Here is a 24,302-nt window from a genome sequence, read left to right as displayed (position 1 = left end):
ATCCACATGTCTACAGTTCTCTTATGAACTGTAAGTGCCTTTTGCCCATTTTTTTCAATAGGTTTGTTTTTTTTCTTGTTCGTCTGTAAGAGCTCCTTATAAATTAAGCACATTAACTCTTTGTTGGGTTGCAAAATTATCCCCAGAAAGAGCAAAAGACTGCTTTTTCCATTTTGTTTGTACCACCTGAAATGAAGGATTTTTTTAATTAATTTCTCTTAAGTCAAATCTAGTATCTTTTTGCAATTTCTTCTATCACTTTCATGCTTAGAAAGTCCCTCTCCATTCCAAGATCAGAGAAACAGTCACCATTATTTTCAGCCAGATGTTTTTGCTCAGAATCATTTTAATATATGTAACATCCATCTCTAAAAACTGCATATTTAATAAAATCACTGTTCAAGAAAATAATTAGATGAGTATAATTATATTAACTTTAGTTGTAGAACAAGTCTAAGTAAATTATAACAGTAAAGTACTTTATGATAAAATACTACAAAGCCATTCTACAGTACACTATCTGATGACATGGGGAAATAGTCATGAACTGCTACTAAGTGGGGGGAAAAAAGGCAGAATACCATTTTTATATAAAAACTACACTTATTTGAAAAGCCAGGCAGTATAGACACTTACCTAAACATTAACAGTGATCCTCCCTGGGTGTCAGATTCCAAGTGATGTCATTTCTTTATGCTTTTTTGTTTTATACATTACTTATGAATTTGTATTATATTTGTGATTAGAAAAAAAGTTTAAAATTCATAAATACATATGCAAAAAGAGTCACTAAAAATTTTTGCCCACATGCTTAAGTTGCAACTGTCTTGCAAAAAAAATAAGATGCCTTTCCTTCACTTATTTAATCCCATATTACAAATGGGATAATAAAAACTTAGTTCAAGAAAAATGGGGGTCTTGCCAATCTACCTAATTACCTAAATCAGGCAGTAATGCCTGATTTATATTCTTGGCAAAATGACCAAGTTAATATCACAAGCCAATGGCAAAGATCAGTGGTGATAGTAACTCAAACTCAGCTAACACAAATGGTTCCATTTTCCCTAGTAGACTGTGCATCAGTGTATGAATGAGCACTGCCCAGCTCAATCAAGCTGAAAAGCCTGTTTTATGTACACTAACCCAAAACCTCCTTGGATGCAACTAGAGATTATCATACTAAGTGAAGTAAGTCAGAAAGAGAAAGACAAATACCATATGATATCACTTACATGTGGAATCTAAAATATGGCACAAATGAACCTACCTACAAAACAGAAACAGACTCACAGACATAGAGATCAGACTTGTGGTTGTCAAGGGGGAGGGGGAGAGGGAGAGGGAAAGATTGGGAATTTGGGGTTGGTAGATGCAAACTATTACATTTAGAACGGATAATCAACAAGGTTCCCTGTATGGCACAGAGAACTATATCCAATCTCCTGGGATAAACCATAGTGGAAAATAATATATAAAAACAGAATGTCTATATGTGTAAAACTGAGTTACTTTGCTATACAGCGGAGATTGGCACAACACTGTAAATCAACTATACCTCAATTAAAAAAAAAAAACTCTAAAACCTTTCCAAAATGTCTAGGAGTGATCACAATTAGATACTGATCAGATTAAAATACCGGGAGTCAAAATTTTGAACTCAAAACTAGAGAAGACCTGGAGATGGTCATGCCAGAGTCCCAGACAGGCTGCTTCTCCCAAACTGTGCCCCAGTGCCTGACCCAGCACTCTGCCCAAAGACGGTGCTCAACAAAGGAGGGTGGGAGAAGGAACACAAAGGGTTTAGAAATCCTGCAGCAGAGACTCACACACAGTAGAGGCAGCAGGATAACCAGAACCCAGACCAGACTCATTTCTCCTGAGAAGCTATGGAGAGGAAAACAGTGCCAGGATGGCAGAGGGCTCTTAGTGCCTACTCCATGCCTCTGCTACACTAAGTTCCCAGCCCACAACCTCGAGGAGTTAGCCCTAAAATGTAGTTAGGATGAGTGTTTCTAGAGACCTGGAATACAAGGGGAAGCCCATTTTTTGAAAAAAGCCTAAAGGATATCATCAGAGTCACATAAGGCTATTATCAACGTATGATGCAGAGTCTCAAATTTTATTTTTTAATAGTACTGGAGCAAAAGTAAGGAATTAAGGCACAAGAGCTCCATCAACTCAAAATAGACATATGTGCCCAAAGGGTCAAGCACTAAACACCAAAAGTACCGAAATTTAAAACTTGAGTGGAAAGTTTATAAATGACACCTAGCCTCACTTTCTGGCTGCTTAGAATAAGAGCACCCAACTTTCAGACCATACCACTTAAAGTTCCCATTTACTGGGACCAAGATGTTGAATACTCTTCAAGTTCAAATTTTATTTTTTAATTCAGCTGATTATCCCAAGCATATTTTAACAAACAAGCAAACTTGAAATCTAAAAAATATTTTAAACAAAATCATGTTCTGATTATTCATCTTTAAGAAAAATATTTCCTTTGAAAAAAGATTAGATTTTTATTTTGAAAACTAAACCCCAAGAAAAATGAACTACAAATAAAAAATGTATGTCTTGAATACATCATAAAATAAAATTATAAGGCAAAATGGGCAAAATATCTGTAACATTTTTTAAAGTACTAATATCCTGGATATAAAAAGAACTGCTGGGCTTCCCTGGTGGTGCAGTGGTTAAGAATCCGCCTGCCAATGCAGGGGACACGGGTTGGAGCCCTGGTCCAGGAAGATCCCACATGCCACGGAGCAACTAAGCTCGTGTGCCACAGCTACTGAGCCTGCACTCTAGAGCTCATGAGCCACAACGACTGAGCCCACGAGCCACAACTACTGAAGCCCATGTGCCTAGAGCCCGTGCTCCGCAACAAGAGAAGCCACCGCAATGAGAGTAGCCCCCGCAACAAAGAGTAGCCCCTGCACACCGCAACAAAGAGTAGCCCCCACTCGCTGCAACTAGAGAATGCCCGCACACAGCAACGAAGACCCAACACAGCCAAAAATAAAGTAAATAAATTTTTTAAAAAAAGAGAACTGCTATAAATCACCAGGAAAAAGATGAACACAAGACTAGAAAAATTGGTGAAAGAAATGAGTAAGCCAAACAAAACATAAATGGCAAAAAAACCTCATTAAAAAGTGTTCAAACTCACTAGTTATCAAAGAAAAGCAAAAGAAACATGGTTCTATCCTTCACCCAAATTGTTTAAAAAAATTTTTTTAAGTTTAAATAATAACAGTAATTCCCTAACCTGGATGCAGAAGTATCTGGCATATATGTTACATATGTATCAAAGCCTTAAAAATGCAAATGATATCCCCTCCAAAAATGTAGTCTGAAGAAAAAAAAAATCAGAAAGATGCATATAGATTTCTGTACAAGGCTGTTCACCACTGTATTATGTTCACCACAGCAAAATAAAAAAAGAAAAAAAAAAGGCCCTGTATGATCTCTATTTTGAAACACACACAAATAAACATACATGTATGCATGCATATATACACACATTTTACTTTCAAATAAATCATAAAAAAAAGGATCATCAATGAGTAAACGAAACTATTTTGTGTATGAGTTTTCACCACAATCCTAATATTCCTTAATATCTCTCAGACAGGATACCAGTCCCACTTCCAGATCTTTTTCCAGTAATTTTTATCTTAATTCTGACCAATTGCTACATATACTTTAAGAGCGATTCTAACCAACAGCTTCTGTGTTCTCCATATCATAATCCCTAAAATCACTGTGAATTTCCTGCATATTCTTCGCAGATCACCCCATTTCCTAGAGCGAAAAGAAAAAGAACACTAAAATTCCTGAGAAATAACAGACACTCTCCAGGGACTCCACTCTATCCTTGCTCTCTGTACAGACTAGGGACAACTACACATAGCCGGGAGGAAGTCAAAAGCAAAATCATTTCTTGGGAGAATAACATCACTGATTATATTAAATTAAGAGAAAGTGCACAGACCTCTCTAATACATTCTTCACCAAAGTGATCTAATGCTCCACACGAGGATCTCACAGTATGTTTAGTCAACTATTCAAAGTCTTTAAAAGCGGTAAATATCTGCATTTTAGTTCATTTATAGCAAGGGTTCTCAAAACCCGGCTGCACACCAGAATCACCTGCGAGATTTTTTAAAACCTCTACGCTTATGCTGTATTCTGATCAACTGCACCCTAGTTGATTCCAATTTGCTGTCAAGGTTAAGGACCACTGACTTGAAGCATGTTTTTCAAACATCAGATAATGACTCACCAGAGTAGAGAAATCAATGCAGCGGGCTGGGGCCAGCAACTTTTTTAATTAAAAAATAAATAAAAGAATGGAACAGACTAGAAGAAAATATCAGAATGTATTGCTCCTAGTGCAGATACATATATTCTCAAGAAATTTTTCAATTAAAAATATATAATTCTTGCTAACACATATACATGGAATCTAAAAAAAAAAAAATGTTCATGAAAAACCTAGGGGCAAGAGGGGAATAAAGACGCAAACCTACTAGAGAATGGACCTGAGGATATGGGGAGGGGGAAGTGTAAGCTGGGACAAAGTGAGAGAGTGGCACAGACATATATACACTACCAAATGTAAAATACACAGCTAGTGGGAACCAGCCGCATAGCACAGGGAGATCAGCTCAGTGCTTTGTGACCACCTAGAGGGGTGGGATAGGGAGGCTGGGAGGGAGGGAGATGCAAGAGGGAAGAGATATGGGGATATATGTATACGTATAACTGATTCACTTTGTTATAAAGCAGAAACTAACACACCATTGTAAAGCAATTATACTCCAATAAAGATGTTAAAAATATATATATAATTCTTGACACTACTACCCAGATTGATCTACAGATTCAGTGTAATCACCATCAAAAATTCCATCTGCTTTTTTGGCAAAAATTTGGCAAACTGATCCTAAAATTCAAATGGAAATGCAAAGGACATAGAATAGTCAAAACAATCTTGAAAAAGAACAAAATGGAGGACTCACGCTTTCCAATTTCAAAACTTAATACAAAGCTGTGGTAATTAAGACAGTATAGTACCAGTATACAGATAAACATATAAATCAACAGAATAAAATTGAGAATTCAGAAATAAATCTTAACATTTGTCAGGTGATTTTTGACAAGGGTGCCAGGACAATTCAATGGGGGAAAGAATAGCCTTTTCAAAAAATGTTGCTGAGATGACTGGAAATCCACACATAAAGGAATGAAGTTGGACCCCTACCTCACGCCATATACAAACAGGATCAAAGACCCAAATCTATGAGATAAACTATAAAACTCTTCAAAGAAAACACAGGGGTAAATCTTCTTAGATATGACAACAAAAGTACAAGTAACAAAAAAAGAGAAATGGGACTTTAACAAAATTAAAAACCATAAGTTTTTAATTAAAATTTCAGAAAGTTTAATTTAAAACTCGAAGTTTCAAAGGACACCAGCAAGAAAGTAAACACAACACATAAAATGGTAAAAGTTATTTGTAAAGTATATATCAGATAAGGGACTCATATGTCAAATATATTAAGAAACCTTACAACTCAACAATAAAAAGACAATCCAATTTAAAAATGGGCAAAGGATTTGATAGACATTTCTCCAAAGAAGACATACAATGGGCCAACAAGCACATGAAAAGATGCTCCACACCATTAGGAAAATGCAAATAAAAACCACAAGACACACTTCACACCCACTGAGATGGCTATACTCAAAGACAGACAATAATGCATGTGGAGAAACTGGAACCATCATAAATTGCTGATGCACCCAAACTGCAAACTGCACCCAACTGCAAAAGTTTGGCAGTTCCTCAAAATTTTAAACACAGAATTACTATATAATCCAGTAATTCCACTCCTTGATATTTACCAAAGAAAATTAAAAACATGATCACACAAAAACATGTGCATGAATGTATATGCATGTACACAGCAGCATTATTCATAATAGCTGAAATCTAGAAACATCCCAAGTGTCCATCAACTCATTAATGGATAAACAAAATGTGGCACTGATTCTTGCAACAAGGTGGATGAACCATAAAAGCATTATGCTAAGTAAAAAGCCAATCACAAAAGACCACATATTGCATGATTCCATTTATATGAAATGTCCAGATAAGGCAAATTCACAGAAATAGAGTACAGATTAGTGGTTGCCAAGGCCTGGTAGGGGGAGGGAAGAAAGGGGAATGACTGCTAATAGGTATGGGGTTTCTCTTTGGGGTGAAAAAAGATGTTCTGAAATTAGATAGTGGTGATGGTTACACAAATCTAAAAACAACTGAAGCGTACCTTTCAAAGGGTAGACTTTATGGTGTGTGAATTATATCTCAATAATGCTTTTTTTTAAGGCTAGCCGGTCAAGTGCCCCTTCCCTGTCATTCCCACAGAACCTCATATGGTTCCTTTACCATACAATAAAAAGGTTATTTATTCGTAGTAACTCAAAGGCCTTACTTCTGAGCCTTATATTTCATGACCAGATCAAAAAATCGCTTTGGGTGACACACTAATTTTTTTAGTTAGTGAAATAGAAAATATCAGAATACACAGCATATAATGTTTTTGTGACACTTGTTTTTGAGATACACACACACAGACACACAGACATATATATGTTGATGAAAAATGAGTCAGTCAAAACAAAGTCTAGAAAATATATTGTAGAAGTTGACTGACACCTATTCAAGAAACAAAACAAGGGACTTCCTTAGCGGTCCAGCAGTAAAGACTGCGCTTCAAATGCAGGCGGGCTCAGGTTCGATGCCTGGTCGGCGAAAAAGGATCCCACAAGCCGCTTGGTGTGCCGACCCGCCCCCCAAAAAAAGAAACAAAACAATAAGTACAAGATCTCAGAGTCAAAAACAAATTGAAAGAAAATTGAAACCACTTTGGAGCATCACCCTAGGCAATGAACTAAACATTAGAAAAAGTGAACTGGGGACTTCCCTGGTGGCACAATGGTTAAGAATCCACCTGCCAATGCAGGGAACACGGGTTCAAGGCCTTGTCCGGGAAGATCCCACATGCTGCGAAGCAACTAAGTCCGTGCGCCACAACTACTGAGCCTGCACTCTAGAGCCCAAGAGCCACAACTACCAAGCCCACGTGCCACAACTACTGAAGCCCATGCACCTAGAGCCCAGGCTCCGCAACAAGAGAAGCCACCACAATGAGAAGCCCACGCACCACAACAAAGAGTAGCCCCCACTCTCCACAACTAGAGAAAGCCTGCACGCAGCAGCAAAGACCTAACGCAGCCAAAATATAAATTAATTTTAAAAAGAAAAAGTGAATTGGACCCCATGTCTGTTTTTATTGATCTAGTGAAGTAATAAAAGATTCCCTACCCCATTTACCTCCCAGGACTTCTGCGTGGGTTCAGAGGAGCCTCCTGCTCCTAGGATGTTCAGGATCCCTGCCGGAAATGCAGGGCCCCAACACCCCAACACTGGGTGTCAAAAAGCAGGTACAAAAAGGAGAACAGAAAAGGGAAAAATCGATATTGCTAGTATATTGTTTATCTTCGCAGGGATGAAAAAATAATGAGAAACAAGAACCCACAAAACTTCTCTGAGGGAGAGAACATTTTCAAAGACTGAGGGTCAGAATCCCTGACACAAAAGATGCAAACAGCACAGAATATCTGAACCTGAAGGAAAGATATAACTTGTATAATTCCTTCCAGCAAGAAATTTGAGGTCATCCTTAAATCAGCATGGAAACTGAATTTGGAGAATTACCACAAAAACAGGAACAGACTCTACAAAGAATTTTTTTTATGGTACATAAAATTCCAGGGTCAATGTCAAGGTGACAAACTTTGTTCATTCAAAACACTATGTATATTGTAATTTAGTGAAAAAGACATTGAAAATAGGACACTTTACTATCATTAAAGATTATATACAATAATGCATTCCAATAAATATTGAAAATAAGAAGGACCACTACCACATTTAAACCTGTTCTGTAAGTACTCTGCAGTTTATATTAAGAAAAAGAGGTATTTAAGAAGAAAAAACAACAACAAATGATGGTTTGCAGCTATTATGACTGCCTATCTAAGAAACTAAAGAGAATCAACTGAAAAGAATAACAGAGTTTGGTTAGGTAGTACACCAGCACCAGCTATTTCATTTTCCTTGTTGACACACAAATGACTCTGTTTCCCAGCTCCCTTGCACCTAGGATAGGGCTAAGAGACTGTGGAAGAAAATACTACTAACTCCAAGCTTGACCCATAAAAAAAATCGTCCATACACAAAATTTGCCAAAGTCTGGCAAACTTAGAGGCCAGAGTTTGAAGTCAATTGTGTTATAAGATGGAAGGAGTCTAAATCCCCAACTCACCAGTTAGGGGAGAACCACCTAGAAAAATGTGAGCAAGAAATAACTTTTTATTTTGTTAAGTGTACAGATTTTGGCTAGCATTAACTAAGCTGAACAACATTAGAGGTCAGTTAGAAGAGATATATAGACTGCATGCAGTATACTTGCTTTATACCAATTAGGAAACAGTATATATGTAAGGGAGAAGGAGGAAAATCACCTTATTCTAAATAGCAAGCATTTTAAAATAAAGAGCAATCAATAAGTGATCTGTAGACCATACATTAGGAAGAATCTAAAAAATGAGACCTATTAAAGATCTGTATGAATCAAAAGATTTGTTTATGGACAGAACAATTCAATATTATAAAGATGAGAAGTCTCCCCAAATTAACATACATTCAATGAAACTGCCCATTAAAAGTTATTTTGAAACCCTAAACTGAAACATACTGGGAAAAAAATTGAGCATAGGCACTATTACATAGTAAAGCCTACTATAAAGTGATTATTATGATGAAAATAGCAAGGTCATGGCTAAGGAATACACAGATAAATGGAATAACACAGTAAGTCCCATGACAGATATAAGGATTCAGCATATGATTATGGTTAATAAGTTAATCAGAATGAATCAATGAATAAATGGTGTTGGAATTAATGTACAGAAAAAAATCCTTACTTCATGCCATACTCTAACACAAATACTAATTATAGCTGAATATTAAAAAAAGAACTAAGAGAAAATATACATGCATATTTATAAAATCTTTGGATAGAGAAGGCATGGGAAAGATAAACTGACAGATTTGAATTCAAAGCATAGAGCATATATTCGCAACTTATGACCAAAAAATGCAAATATTTTTTAATTTATTTTTTATTGAAGTATAGTTGATTTACAATGTTAATTTCTGCTGTACAGCAAAGTGACTCAGTTATACACATATACACATTCTTTATATTCTTTTCCATTATGGTTTATCCCAGGATATTGAATATAGTTCCCTGTGCTATACAGTAGAACCTTGTTCTTTATCCATTCTACATGTAATAGTTTGCATTTACTAACCCCAAACTCCCACTCCATTCCTCCTCTACCCCCTCCTCCCCCGTTGGCAACCATAAGTCTGTTCTCTATGTCTATGAGACTGTTTCTGTCTCATAGATAAGTTCATTTGTGCCATATTTTAGATTCCACATATAAGTGATATCATATGATATTTGTCTTTCTCTTTCTGACTTACTTCACTTAGCATGATAATCTCTAGGTGCATCCATGTTGATGCAAATGGCATTATTTTGTTCTTTTTTATGGCTGAGTAGTATTCCATTATATATATATGTACCACATCTTCTTTATCCATTCATCTGTCAATGGACATTTAGGTTGCTTCCATGTCTTTGCTACTGTGAACAGTGCTGCTATGAACATAGGAGTACATGTATCTTTCTTTTTAATTTTTAAAATTATTTACTTATTTGTTTATCCATGTTGGGTCTTAGTTGCAGCACACAGGATCTTCACTGCAGCATGTGGGGTCTTTTGTTGCAGTGCACGGGCTTCTTTCTAGTTGTGGCGCAGGGGCTCCAGAACATGCAGGCTCAGTAGTTGCGGCACATGGGCTCTCTAGTTGCAGCGCACAGGCTCTCTAGTTGTGGCATGTGGGCTCTCTAGTTGTGGCACATGGGCTCCAGAGCACGTGGGCTCAGTAGGTGCGGAGCACAGGCACAGCTGTGGAGTGCGGGCATAGCTGTCCCGCAGCAGATGGATCTTAGTTCCCTGACCAGGGATCGAACCCATGTCCCCTGCATTGGAAGGCAGATTCTTAACCACTGGACAACCAGGGAAGTCCCTGTATCTTTTTGAATTATAGTTTTGTCAAGATATATGCCCAGGAGTGGGATTGCTGGATCGTATAGTAATTCTAGTTTTAGTTTTCTGAGGAACCTCCATACTGTATTCCATAGTGGCTGCACCAACTTACATTCCCACCAACAGTGTAGGAGGGTTCCCTTTTCTCCAAACCCTCTCTAGCACTTTTTTAAAATGCAAATCTTAATAGCATATTTCTCAAACAAAGTGAAAGCAGGATCAAATGTAACACGTCTAGCAGCATCAACTTTACTCAAAGATTAGGGAGGAAAAGTGTTTCATGTTAAACCAAGCACTGATGTTTCTGGAATAGAATATAAACTTTACATTAATTTTAGATAAAAAGACTTAAAAGTGTCATGCTTTTTATATTCTCTAACACTTCAAAATATGCATATATTCCCCCATACCATACTTCTGTGGAATAATTTGTGAAGCAATGTCTTAATATAGAAAGAGCTCCTGAGGGACTTCCCTGGTGGTCCAGTGGGTAAGACTCCACACTCCCAATGCAAGAGGGGCTGGGGTTCGATCCCTGGTCAGGGAACTAGATCCTGCATGCATGCAGCAACTAAGAGTTCGTGTGCCACAACTAAGGAATCTGCATGCCGCAACTAAGAGTCCACGTGCCTCAAGAGCTCACGCAGCCTAAATAAATAAATAAATATTTTTTAAAAAAAGAAAGAAAAAGGAAGAGCTCTTGATAATAAAATATGAACTCAAACTTTTTGTGTCTTTTGGCTGCACCACACGGCATGTGGGATCTTAGTTCCCCGACCAGGAATGGAACCCACGCCCCCTGTATTGGCAGTGTAAATTCTTAACCACTACACTGCCAGGGAAGTCCTGAACTCAAACTTTTCAGCACTGACCACATAAGTATTACTATGAAGCAGGGATAAGCAAACTTTCTACAAGAGCCAGATAGCAAATATTTTAGGCTTGCAGGTTATATGGTCTCTTGAATGGGCATGACTATGTCCCAGTGAAACCTGATTTACAAAAACAGGTGCTGGTGGTTCCCCAATCAGCAGCATCCTCATCATCTGGGAACTGGTTAGAAATGCAGACCAGGCCCCATCCCAGACCTTCTGAATGAGAAACTCTCAAGTTTAACATCTATCATGTTAGACAAGGAAGAGGTTGTACCCCCAACCAGGTGATATGTCTTCGGAGACAGCAAAGAATTTAAGCCAGCACTGCAGAGGGGACAAGAAAGCCATACCAAATTGGAGACTGAAATCCCAATACAGTTGAATTGTGAGAAACAGCATTTCAAGCAGTGCTTCTCATCAGAAGCGGGGGAGAAGACCATCCACAGAGTCATTATACCAAGACCTCTGTAATGAAGCCTTGGTCCAGAATGGAAAAGTTAATGCAGGTTTAATTAACGCTGGGTCATGTATGTCTTCACTTGAACAAAGCGAAGCCACCTCAAAGGAAGCCTGTATAAAGGAGATGTGCATGTGTTGGGGTAGGGGGTTGTGGGAGGAGCCTGCAGGAATAAATGAGGGAAAGGAAAGAACAAAGGACCCAAGCTGGGGTGCAGAGAAGAAAACACTGAGCCTGTTATGAACAACAGGATGGATAAGAGGAGGCAGGAGAAAGCGAGGACGATCTGTTCTCCTTCAGCCTCAGCATGTACCCTCCACACTGCCCCAGAGTTTCCTACAATGCACATCTTTACAAGTCACTCCCCTTCTGGGAATTTCTTAGTGGTCTTCCAGACAAAATTCAAGCCCCATAATATAGTATGAAAAGGACCTTTAAGCTCTGTACACCCTTTCCACCTACCTCAGCCTCAGCCTCCCTCCAACCATCCTGACACATTCAGCGCCTCTCACAAGCCTCTCCACTTTTACTCACGCCATTCCCACCTCCCCCTCCCCCACACCCACCCAATGGAGCATAGCAATCAGACCAGCCCTCGGTCAAATTCTGACTCAGCTACTATGACCTTGGGCAAGGAGCTGCCCACCACCAACTTCAGCATCCTCAGATGTAACATGGGAACAGTAATACCTATTACCATAGGGCTGTTGTGATTAAATGCCATTAGTAAACACAGGAAGTGCTAGGCAAAGTACCCGTTGACCAACTGACACTAGTTTCCCTGCCCTCTTCTATGCCAACAGGAGCTAAGAAACACAGACCTTCAGGCAAGCCTTGGGAATAGCATTCTATCATTGAGGGTCCCAAGGTTTACTGGCGCATTAAGAGCAGAATTCAAGACCCAAGAGTTAAGTTAGAAAAGTTTATCAAGCTCCAGTTCCTTCACTGATAAGATGCAGACCAGAACCATGTTGGCTGCCAGCTGTTGAAACCAACAATAGTGACCTCAAGTGTTCAGCACATAGCCAATAACCACTGGCACCATCATTATTGCACTGGCCCTATCACATGGGGCTCACTGTCTAGTCTTTCTTGGGTCCCCTCTACTGCTTAGAGAGGCTCCTGGAGAGAAGAGTTTTAAACTGCTCTTGAGTTCAACTTAGAAGATAGGAAGATTCAACTCAGTAAGAGTCACATGCACATAAATGAGAGAGAGGTGGCCACCAGGCACTCATTGAGATGCCCCAGGGCAACTGACACAAGGAGACTTAAAGATCAGCTGCTTTGGGAAAAACTGTGGAAAGAACCCGTGAATAAAGAAGGCTTTCTGGACCACAGACCATAAAAAGCCATGGTTTGTGGCAACCAGGCAACATGAGGCCCAGTGCAACCCTGACCCCCTCACTGAAGGAGGAAACTGAAGAACTCATCAAGGCTACAGAGAAACAATGATGAAGGAAGAACTGGGGTCAAGACCATGGCCAACAGGAAGAGGCTGAGAGCTGCACCCTTAAGTTGCTGAAAAGTTCACAGGCAGTGAGACTACTTGATTGAAGTCCTAAGTATGATCCTCCATGAGCCTATGCAGTATCCACTGCTGTACCCATTACACTTGAATACTTAGATATTTCTGTATATAGTGTATATGCAAATCATGTCTACCACACTTTCTAAGATGTCAGAGGCCATTTTTCATGAATCCGAATTTTTGCTTTTTGTGCTACCTTTAGATTTTAGGCCTGCATAACAACAACAACAACAAAAATATGAAGTAATGCAAGACATGGTTATGAAAAAACGAGTAGATGGAACTTTCCTTCATGGGGTAAGGAGGATCTTAGAGGCCACCTAGACCTGAGGTGAGGGACTTACCCGCCTGAGGTCAGAGGAGAGAATTAAGACAAAGGACAATGAGAAGCTCCCAAGAAGAGTTACATTTCCATGGAAGAAGACCTCCCCCAAAACATCCACCCTCTCCTTACCACTGCATTTAGTTGCATCAGGCTGGCATCATGCGGCATGTGGCTCCTGGGGCAGCCACTTTCTTTCTAGGTGCTTAGGCCAGAAACCCTGCCGTTGCCCTGAACTCCCTCTCTCACCCCCCACAGACGGTCCATCAGCAATCTCCTCAGCCCCACCTGACAATCCGACACTTCTCACCACCACCGTACCGGCACCCACTTCCACTCAATCACCATCTTCAGCCCTGTACTCGCTGCCTGCCCTGCAGCCCTACCCTGCTCACCCTGACTTCATTCTATTCTCACATCAACAACCAGCATGTCTCTATCCCTCCTCTATTCAAAACTCTCCAATGGCTCCTACCCCACCTCAAAGTAAAATCTACAGGCCTTCCTAGGTGCCACGCAGCCTTAAATGATTCAACTCCCATTGTTATTCTCCTTCTCCTGCCTCAGGGCCTTTGCATCTGCAGTTTCCTCCGCGGGAATGCTCTTCCCCCAGATATCCATATGACTCCCTTCCTTCACATCTTCACTCAAAGATGACTCAGAGCTTCCCGTTCTACATTTCCTACAATTTGAGCTCCCACGGCAACACTTAATACCCCCAATTCTGCCAGATTCTTCTTCAGAGCACAAGTCTCATTGTCTGCCTCCACACTAGAGTGTGAGCTCTGTGTGGGGAAGAAATCTCTATGCAGCAACTGGAGCACCAAGATCGTTACCTGGCACACAGTCGGCAGTCAATACATGTATTAAATGTGGGGAGGCCTGTGAAAAGCATAAGTTGCAAGCAGACCTCAATTCTTAGAGAGACAACAATCTAGAACCAGTGACAAAACAACAGGCCAGAAATAGCAAAGCCAGGGAGAAAATGAAGAGAGTGCCACAAGGAGCACAAAGGACCAGTTTAAACCGCTTAGTAGTAGCTCACAGCTTAACCTGAAGCAGGAATGCTCCCCAGCAAAAGAAAGAAAGAAAGCCCAGACTCAGGCCCTCTGAGGAGAGAATAACTGGAAAAACAGCAGGGAATGAAAATGAATTAATGAGGTTACCTGGCACTGGGAACAGACTAGCATGTTGGGAGGTTTTTAGGCAAGGCCTGGAAACAGGTCAGGGAAGGACTGCAAAATGTTTAAGTTAGAATACCATGAGGGACTTCCCTGGTGGCGCAGTGGTTTAAGAATCCGCCTGCTAATGCAGGGGACATGGGTTCAAGCCCTGGTCCAGGAAGATCCTACATGCCGCAGAGCAACTAAGCCCGTGGGCCACAACTACTGAGCCTGCGCTCGAGAGCCTGTGAGCCACAACTACTGAGCCCACATGCCACAACTACTGAAGCCCGCGCACCTAGAGCCTGTGCTCCACAAGAGAAGCCACCCCAACGAGAAGCACAAGCACGGCGACAAAGAGTAGCCCCCGCTCGCCGCCCACACGCAGCAACTAAGACCCAACACAGCCAAAAATAAATAAATAAAACAGCATAAGAGGATTAAATAAAGTTTTTAAAAAGCTTTCATTTACAAGTACAAAGCACTATATAATTGCAAATTATGACTGCTGACTTTTAATTCCCTTAACCATAATGGGAAAAAACCCTTAAGTCACCAGTGATGCCAGAAATGAGTACCCAAATGGATCCCCGGTTTGTCTGTGGAGACACTGAAGATGGTGGCAATAACCAACTCAGGATTTCCAGTATCCAACACACTAGACCTTAGGCTACTTGAAGGCAAAAGATTGGGTTTTAGTCAATAATATTTGGATTAACAGCACTTGTCACCAAATTAGCTGATGTACATCTAACTCATTTCTGCAATGCTATTATAAATCCAGTAGCCTTTGCTACACAAACCAGATAGGCAGTGTTGCATGAAACCTAGCAAAACCCTATCCAATATTCTACACAGGTACTTTCATAAGCAGTTTTGAAACATCCTAACAGACATTAAAACTCGGCTTGGCTGTGCCACAGTCAGAAAACACAACTGCCACACAACCATCTTTGGGAGCGGGAGGGAACTACCACGAAAAGTTATTGAAATACCTAGTTTCTTTAAAAAAAAAAAAAAAAAAAAATCACTCCTCACTCCAAGCAAAGAAACCAAAAGAGAAATGCCCTGGTATCCAAAGAAAGAAGCTGGTCACCATTTTGGCAACGATATAGTCTAGAAAGCAGATAGCTCATGTTCAGGCTGTCAGGTGAAACAGGTTGTCAGCTGGACACACCTACTCACCCCTTTTAACTGACAGGTGTGTCATGAGGGCTTACACTGTGCACACCCACTGCTGGGCTTCTAGAAGGCAGGAGACCCAAAGCTATTAAATTTTGGATGCGTGAAAAGAGACCAGTAGTGATAGGTTCACAAGTGACCCTGATAGAGTCAACCATGACCCTGTACAGAATTCAGAATTTCTGAGCCAAAAGGCCCTTTTTATAAATCTCACCAGACTCACCTTCAGGGGTCAAGTGGGCCAAGTCATATGCAAAGGTGAAAAGGCAGGTCTAGACAACTTGGAAGGGCGAGGCCCCAGTCCAACAGCATTCAAATGCAAAAATATAAAAATTAAAATGTTCCAACCATCCGTGATTCTAACCTCTGGCTTCAGAGAGGAAGAAACTGGGTGAGGGAGATCACATGCCAATTAACGACAGCTCAAATCAGACTGTGCACGTCCTCACACTGCCCAGCCTTCTCTGCACACAGACGTCCAAATATCAGCAGGGACAGCATCTTCCCCCTCCTCTCTCCCATCACTGCACGACTAAAAGTAGTCAGCAACTGCTAATGCCTCAGACCCAGAAATCCCTTATAAGTGACTTTCTTCCACCCGCAGTTGCCCTCACTTACCCTTTGGATTGACAATCAAGAATTTCCCATCAGTCATGCTTAAAACCCCCAGCCTGTAGGCCGAATCCCTATCAGCTGCCCATCAAAGGGACATCTAGAGTCATAGGAAGGAGAAAATTCTGCGCCCATAAACTAGTCACACTCGAAAATGACAATTTCTCTTTCCAGCAAGGTGGCAACAAGGGGGACGGCGACCCCCGGGGAACTGGCCAGACAGAAAGGCCCTGGGGTCGGAGCGAGAGCTCCTAAAATTACTTGGCGCAGCCACTGTAGGGTAGAAAAAAGGCAAAAATGTAAAAGGCACCCCCCTCCGCTGCCCCTCTTGATGGCCCTGCATTACTGGGGGCACGGAGATGCCCGCGCGCACCGCCTGCGGACGGCCGACCGGAGAGCGACCCCAGGCCGCGCGGGCCGAGGGCCGGGGAGGAGGCGGCGGCGACCGGGTCCTGGGGGGGACCCCACTCGCCTCCCCGCGGCGCGGCCTGAGGGCCCGAGCGCACGGCGGCCCCGGCCGCAGGCACGGTTGAGCGCCCGGGGACCCGGCGGGGCTGCGGGTCGCCGGGCATCCCGGGGCCCCGCGGTCAGGGTGGCCGGGGAACCCCGGAAACGGGCCAGGGTGTGGGGGCGCAGGCCGCGCCGCTGACAGCGCGCGGGGGCCGTGCCTGGCCGGCCTCGTGGGCGCGGCGGGCCCCTCGCGGCCAGGCCCGGCAGGTGCGGCCCCTGGGCCGGGCGGGGGGCGCGGCGGCCCGGCTCTCACCTGGCTGCAGATCGCCGGGCTCCCGTCCTGCCGCCGCGCCTCGGCTCCGCAGTAACCGCCGCAGCCTACGGTCCCCGCAACAGCCGCCTGCAAAATGGCGCCGCGGAGGGGCGGGCCAGGGGCGGGGAGCCGCAGAGCCGCCCGCCCCCGCGCCGGCCCGGACCCACCTCCCTCTCCGCGCCCGACCCCCGCCCTCTGGCCTCCCCCGAGGGAGGGGCTCCCCCTCAGCGCCTGCCAAGCTAAGCGAGCCGCTTGGCCTCCCAGGCGCCCCCCCTCGTCGTCCTCTCCGCCCTCCAAGTTCATTTTATTTCCCGACCCCCTGCGTGGAAAGCGCCCCCCTTCTCCTGCCTTCCAGTCACACCTGCTTCTGGGGACCCACCTGGAATACGGAGTGCTCGCCCGGAGTCTCCCCCTCCTCGTACCCCCTTTTTACTCAGCCTGACACCGAGCCGTCATTTCTCAGTGAAGATAAGCAATCTGCGGCGCCTTGGGCTCAATGGTTTGGATGTCAAGGCGCTTTCACCGTTTCTCCAGTTAGGCTGTCAGGTTTTTTAACTTACTGGGGAAGAGGTCCTCATTACCTTATACAAACACGGTAATATAGACCGAGGCTTCTCAGACTCCCCTGAGGGTCGTGTTTAAGTGCAGGTTTTGATTCCGTGGGTCAGGGTGCAGCCCGAGATGCCGCTGGGTAAGGGCGGCTGAGCGGAAAGGCCTCAGGTAAATCCGTGGCCCTCAATCTTTAGCGCGACTTCACCTTAACTGCCTCAAGATGCACGTGGCTGGGCCCCACCCCCAGGGCTTCTGAGGCCAGAGGTGTGGAGTGAGGCTCCAGATTTTGCATTTCTGGCAAATTCCCAGGTGATGATAATGCTGTTCTCTGGGGTTTACCCTTTGCGAGCCACTACTGAAGACTATCTGAACACATAGCTAAACAAACGAACAAACAAAAACCTAATAATTAGCACTCTCATAGCACCTTCCATCTTGAGGCTGCAGTCTAGTTGCTATTACAACCGAGTAATAACCGACTAGTGCCCCAAGCAACTCGAGAGAGCTAAAGAACCGTGAATGGTGTCTGACCTTACATGGGGAGGAGCAGATTTTATCATCAGAGTTTTCTGCCTGTTTTACACAGTTTGAGGGACTGGATGTTAGAGATATCACAGATATCGATGGGGGGGCGGGGGAGTGACCATCAACTGTGGGAATTTTATAAAATAGAGAGATGTGGTCCAAGTCTTTGAGAATCAATAATGTCATCCTATTTACTTCTCTAATAACATGTATTTTTAAAATACAAGAGTTGGCTTGTAAAATTCAGTACACCCTGGAAGACCAGGTGTTTTGATCCACATTGAAGATGGAGAAAATAAGGGACAAAAATTCTGTGACCAGTGAGAAAATTCACACTGCCCTGTCCATCTAACATCTCTACCATCCTCCTATACCAGAGAGAGCCTTTTCCAGCCAACCTTTTTTTTTGGCGGGGAGGGGGTGGCGGGGGGGGGTATCAGTGTGGAGCCGCGAAGGAGGTACTAAGTGTTTTATTCAGCCAGGGATGAGATATCTCAGATAAAAGAAGGGGAGTTAACAGGACTTCCCTGGTGGTGCAGTGGTTAAGAATCCACCTGCCAATGCAGGGAACACGGGTTGGAGCCCTGGTCCGGGAAGATCCCACATGCCAGGGAGCAGCCAAGCCCGTGAGCCACAACTACTGAGTCTGCACTCTAGAGCCCGCGAGCCGCAACTACAGAAGCCCGCGCACCTAGAGCCTGTGCTCTGCAACAAGAGAAGCCACCGCAGTGAGAAACCTGAGCACCGCAAGGAAGAGTAGACCCTGCTCGCCGCAACTAGAGAAAGCCCGAGTGCAGAAATGGGAGAGCTAACTGTTGCATCCTCAGGGTCTCCCTCTCCCTCACTTACAGATTTTCTCTATCCTAAAAAACTTCCTCTAGCCTGGCCTCTCCCACCTTCCTGCCTGTCTTCCTTCCTATCCTCCCCATCACTCCTCAGGTGCTGTCACTCTCTGCTTTCTTCGATGTCACCAGTGACCTTCTAGTTGCCAAATCCAGTTGCCTGTTTGCAGTCCTTTTCTTCCTTGATGGCTCTGTAACATTCCATTGACTTCTCCCTCTTTCTCAAAACTCTTCTCTAGCAATAATACCACTGGGTCTTGCAATTTTTCCTACAACCCCCCCACTTCCCTCTCAGAGATGTAAGAGTTACCTATGCTCACCTCTAAAAATGTTTGTTTTCCTTAATATCTCCTTTCTCTCCATCTTTTCCCCTGCCTTGTCCTCCAAAGATCAGCCATCTCCTCATGACTCCCAAATCTCTCTCCAGACCAGACAGACATCTTTCTGAACTTCTAGGCACACATTTCCAATTGTCCTCCAGATAACCTCTCCTTGATATTATCCAGGAATTTTTTTTTTTTAGAATTTTTCTTTTTAATATTTGTTTATTTATTTATTTATTTATTTATTTTGGCTGCGCCGGGTCTTCGTTGAGGCACGCGGGATCTTCATTGTAACATGCGGACTTCTTAGTAGCAGCATGCAAACTCTTAGTTGTGGCATGCAGGATCTAGTTCCCCGACCAGGGATCTAACCCGGGCCCACGGAGTTTTCTCACCAGGGAAGTCCCCAGGAATTTTAAATATGGCACCTCCACTGCTGAACTCTTTATCCTCCTCTCACAAACTTGCTTCTATCTGGGGTTTCTCATTTTGCCACCAGAAACTTTGAAATCAGCTTTGACTTTGACTGTCACCTATGGTCAGCTGGAGTGGGAAAGTGTGTCTGGAATTCTCTTCTCTGTGTCCACCATCCCAAACCCTCACTTGTTCTTCCTCAGACTGTTGAAAAAGTTTCTCTCTGGCCTCTTGGCCTCAAGAGTTATCTACCAAAACCATCATTGTAATCATCTCAAAGCACAGAACTGACCACCTCACACCCCTCCTAGAAATTCTTCAGGGCCTCCTGGTCTACAGAAAAACTGGGTAAAAAGAAACAGTACAGACAGGACAGCATTCAAGACCCATCTCTGTCGTCTCCAGCTGCTTTTCATTTTTTTCTGTACAAAGTACAGTCTGCTGGCAGACTGGAGTTGATGTCAGAGGCTGACCCTGACTTCAACATTGCCAGGGTTTTTGTGAGGATTAAAATGCTTATTTAGTGCTTGAATACATCCGTATTTATATATAATTATTTTTATCATCAATTAACTATTAATTCAAAAAATACATGAATATTTTCCTATTAATTTCCTTTTATTTCCTATTCATTTTCCTTTCCTATTAGAGTTGGTACAAGCAGGGTTTTTTCCTCCCCCACTCCATTCTCTAAACTAAATCAACAGAATTTATCAAGAACATCTTGTGTCCTGGATAATTTGATTGAAATTTCTGTCATTTCCAGGCTGTTTTATTTTTGAGAGGTAATTGTAGCTCGGGGCTATCTTTACAATATTTATTTCCAATATCTCTCTGGAGTCTGGAACTGAGGTCGGCAAAGCGAGAATACCAGCATCCAGGTGGTGAGCAGGCAGGAAAGAGCTAGCCTGAGGCCTGGAGGGACATGTGCTTAGTGGTTGATCACTACAGAACACAACCCAGTCCCTCTCTGAGGACTGGGGCCTCTATTCCCCAAAAAGGAACAAAAATTTGTCATCATTACATCATTTTCCACCCATCAGATTGGCAAAGATTAATAACATCCAAGGTTGGTTATGGCAAAGGGAAATGAATCCTCTCAAAATCTGTGGGAGGAAGTCTAAATTGGTCTGCCCTTTCTGGAATAGGATTTAGAGATATCTGTCTGTTTAAATGCACATATATCTGTTAAAATATCTGTTTAAATGCATGCACCCTTAACCCAGAATACAAGTTCAGGGAATTTACCTGACACAAACACACACTGGAGAGCACAGGGATTTATGACTGAGGATGCTCAAGGAGACATGTCCCCTGCCCCTTCAGCCTCCTCCATGTCCCCATTTGCTCAGCAGCCCCTCCTGACCTCAGATCCCTCCCTCCTCAGCCCCTCTCACCCCCACACCCAGCGCAGCTGAAGCCCAGCCCTGTCAGCCACAAAGATGCTGGTATTCTCTCCACCAAGCCCAGCCCTCCTGCCGAGGCAGCCTTAGCCTCTTATCTGCTGACTCCTTGCAGATTTCTCACCTGCACTCCCAGCCTCTCCTTGTACCTTGAGGACACTGTTACCTGACTGCTGGTACCCACAGCTGTCTCTCTTGGTGGTCAGCCTGGTGGTGAAGATGTCATCTTATGGTACATCTATACATAGAATATTTTTTGACCTTAAAAAGGAATGAAATTCTGATATGTGCTACAACCAGGATGATTCTTGAAGACATTAGGCTAAGTGAAAGAAGTCAGATACAAAAGGACAAAGACCACCCTTTATAAGTCCCTCACAGGTGAACTTTCTTACCCATCCCCATCAACCTCAAATTCCCTATCTGTCCATACTCCCTACTTGCTTCCTGCTCCCAGGAGACCATTCATGAGCGGTGTGTTCCCTCTTCCCAGCCTCTGGACTAAAGAGCCCTCTGAGGCCTCCCTCCCTCAGCTGTCCTCCTGCCCTGCATTCCGGCACTGACCACTCCTTTCTAAAACCTGCCTCCTTCCCAGTTCATGTACCTCTCTCCCCTTCTCAGCTCAGCTTCTGGAAAGAGCTGCCTCCAGTCCCTGTCTCCTCATCCTGACATCCCTCCTCTCTTCACCTTCTGGCAATCTGGTTCTGTCCCTATTTTCCTCTGAAACTGCCCAGGTAGATTAGCCATTTCCTCCAAACTGCACAATCCAAGGGATCTTTTCTGTACGCATGTTACTAGAACTTTCTGGAGGCATTTGGCATAGCTAGTGCTATGTTCCCTCAGGAAAAGCTCTCTTTCCTTGGCTTTGTGGCTGCATTTCCTTCTGGTTCTTCTACATCTCTGACCATTTTTTTTTTCTGTCTCCTTCTCACATTCCTTTTCCTCCTGCTTGCTTCAAACACTAGGGGTGGGGGTGGGGGGAGTGTGGTTGTGTCTGTTTCTGTTTTCCCCTCAAAAGCCCTTCAGGGGCTTAGCTGTTTCTTCTGCTTGGGCATCTTACTCTTTCTTCTGGATCATTCTTGCTCATCCTTTAAGTCTCACCTTGGCCTCTCCTAGAAACCTCTCTTGAGCCCCTCAGCTGGTGTAAGTGTAGCCTGGGGTACTTCCTAGTATTTAGAATGGACTTATATTGAAATGATTTGTTTTTCTGTCTCACTTCCCTCCCTCACTAACTGTCAGTTCCTCCAGGACAGAGATCTTGATCTATACAACTCTGCATGCAGCTAAAATAGTGCCTGCCACACAGTAGATTCTCAGTAAGTACTTAATGATCTCAGAGGTTGGACTGAACCAATGGGGTCTGGCCACTGATGGAAGGTGAGATGTGAAGGGAGAGAAAGACTCAGGATTAACTTCCAGGTTCCTGGAGAACTGGAAGCTAAGAGAGAAACACAAATTAGAGGTAAAACACAAAAGGCCTCAAATGCAGGGTAAAAATAAAATAAAACTTTATTCAATAAGGGAGTCATTTGAACCTAGACCCTCATGGAGACACTTAGTCTTTGGGGAAAAAATGGAAAAAGAATAAAAATCCATCAGTAATTATATAAAGTAGAAAAGAAGCAGAACTAATCCAGGCTGTTGGAATTCAGGATGCTGTTGCCCTGTCGGGGGATAATGATTAAAGAGAAGACCATAGGTTCTTCCGAGGAGCTGGCCACGTTCTTTGCTTTGATCTGGGTGCTATAGGCACACGAGCATATTCACTTTGTGAGATTTCATTAAGCTGCACACTTGTGATATGTGCATTTTTCTGTATGTATACTACAAAAAGTCTTTATTAAGTAAATGCAACAACTAGACTTAGAAAAAAATCCAGTTAACAGATTTATATCCAATAAATTGGGTATTCCCCATTTTAAATAACATGGTCCATCTCCAAAAGAAAGTGGCAATGAAGCCCCAGTCTCGAGTGGGTTCTGGGGCAAAAGGTCAGGCCCAAGAAGGTGAACTGATACAAGTTATTGTCTCCAGGAATGCGCACTTTAGGAAACAGGGATGTGTGTATATATACTGTAGGATGTGAAGGTTTAATTTGGAATATTCTTTAGTGCTAGGATAAATGTGACATACTATTCCTGCAGCCTTAGAGAAAGGGCACAGGGTCCCTGCCCCATCTCTGCCTTGCTGAGTGACCTTGGGGCAACCATTTAACCAAGCTACATGTAGGTGTCCTATTATGCAAACTCAAGACAATTCTGTCTACTCTATCTACCACCTAGGTGGGTATAAGGATTAAATGATATAATTACTGTGAACATGTTTTCTGCAAATGTTTTTCATAGCCCTTTACAAATACAAAATACCTATTAGTATAAGAGGCCTAATCTAGCTGCAGAACTGAGCCCACAATTTGTTTTGAGTCGTAATATCACACACTCATTCTTTCCATGGGCTATGTTTACACTCCATCCATATTAAATTTCATTCTCTTTTTTTTCGATAACGTCTCCAGTTATATAAGGTCACTTGGAATTAAGGTCCTTTGTGCCCAGATTGTTGGCTGCACCACTTACATCTGATATAAGTTAGTATAGCCAATCTTCACTGGTCACATGTTACCTGGAAGGCACTGGGCTAGACATCATTGACAAAACTCACCTCACCTGCCCCAGTGAGCCTACATACTGGTAAGTATGGGAGGTCAGAAGAGAAATAATTGTATACCCAACGTCTGGCTGGGCTTCTGGTACCCAGTAGACTTGTGTTCTAAGACATGAAATGGCAGCCAGCAAGTAAATAATATTTGTGTCTGTGGTAAGTGCTAAAAAGGAACAATAAAAGGGGCTGACTGTAATCCAGGTTGGGGGGCCATCTTAGGTAAAGTGGTAAAGAAGGACTAAAGAGGGGACATTATTGCCAAGACTCAAGGAAGCCAGTTATGCAGAGCTGTGAAAAGACCATTCTAGAAAGAGGAATAGCAAGGATAAATGTCCTGAGACAGGAAAGAGCATGTCATGTTTGAGAAATTGAAAAGCAGTTGGTGTGAGTGGGACATGGAAGGTAGGAGGGAGAATGTGATGAAAC

General features: G+C 43.0%; 1 protein-coding gene across 2 annotated transcripts in view; it reads right to left on the bottom strand.

Annotated features, from left to right (window-relative positions):
- Nucleotides 1-17,235, bottom strand: part of SLC23A2 (solute carrier family 23 member 2) — a gene marked incomplete at its 3' end in the record, with an annotated part of 147,621 nt that extends 130,386 nt beyond the window's left edge. For both annotated transcript variants that reach the window (XM_082856961.1, XM_082856962.1), the window contains exon 1: nucleotides 17,157-17,235. The remainder of the gene's footprint in view (nucleotides 1-17,156) is intronic.
- Between the last annotated feature and the right edge of the window lie 7,067 nt (nucleotides 17,236-24,302).

This window comes from Leucopleurus acutus (genome assembly GCF_964270905.1).
Source record: "Leucopleurus acutus genome assembly, chromosome: 16".
Lineage (NCBI taxonomy): Eukaryota > Metazoa > Chordata > Mammalia > Artiodactyla > Delphinidae > Leucopleurus > Leucopleurus acutus.
The sequence above is the reverse complement of the archived record's forward strand: the minus strand, read 5'-3'. Positions and strand labels throughout refer to the sequence as shown.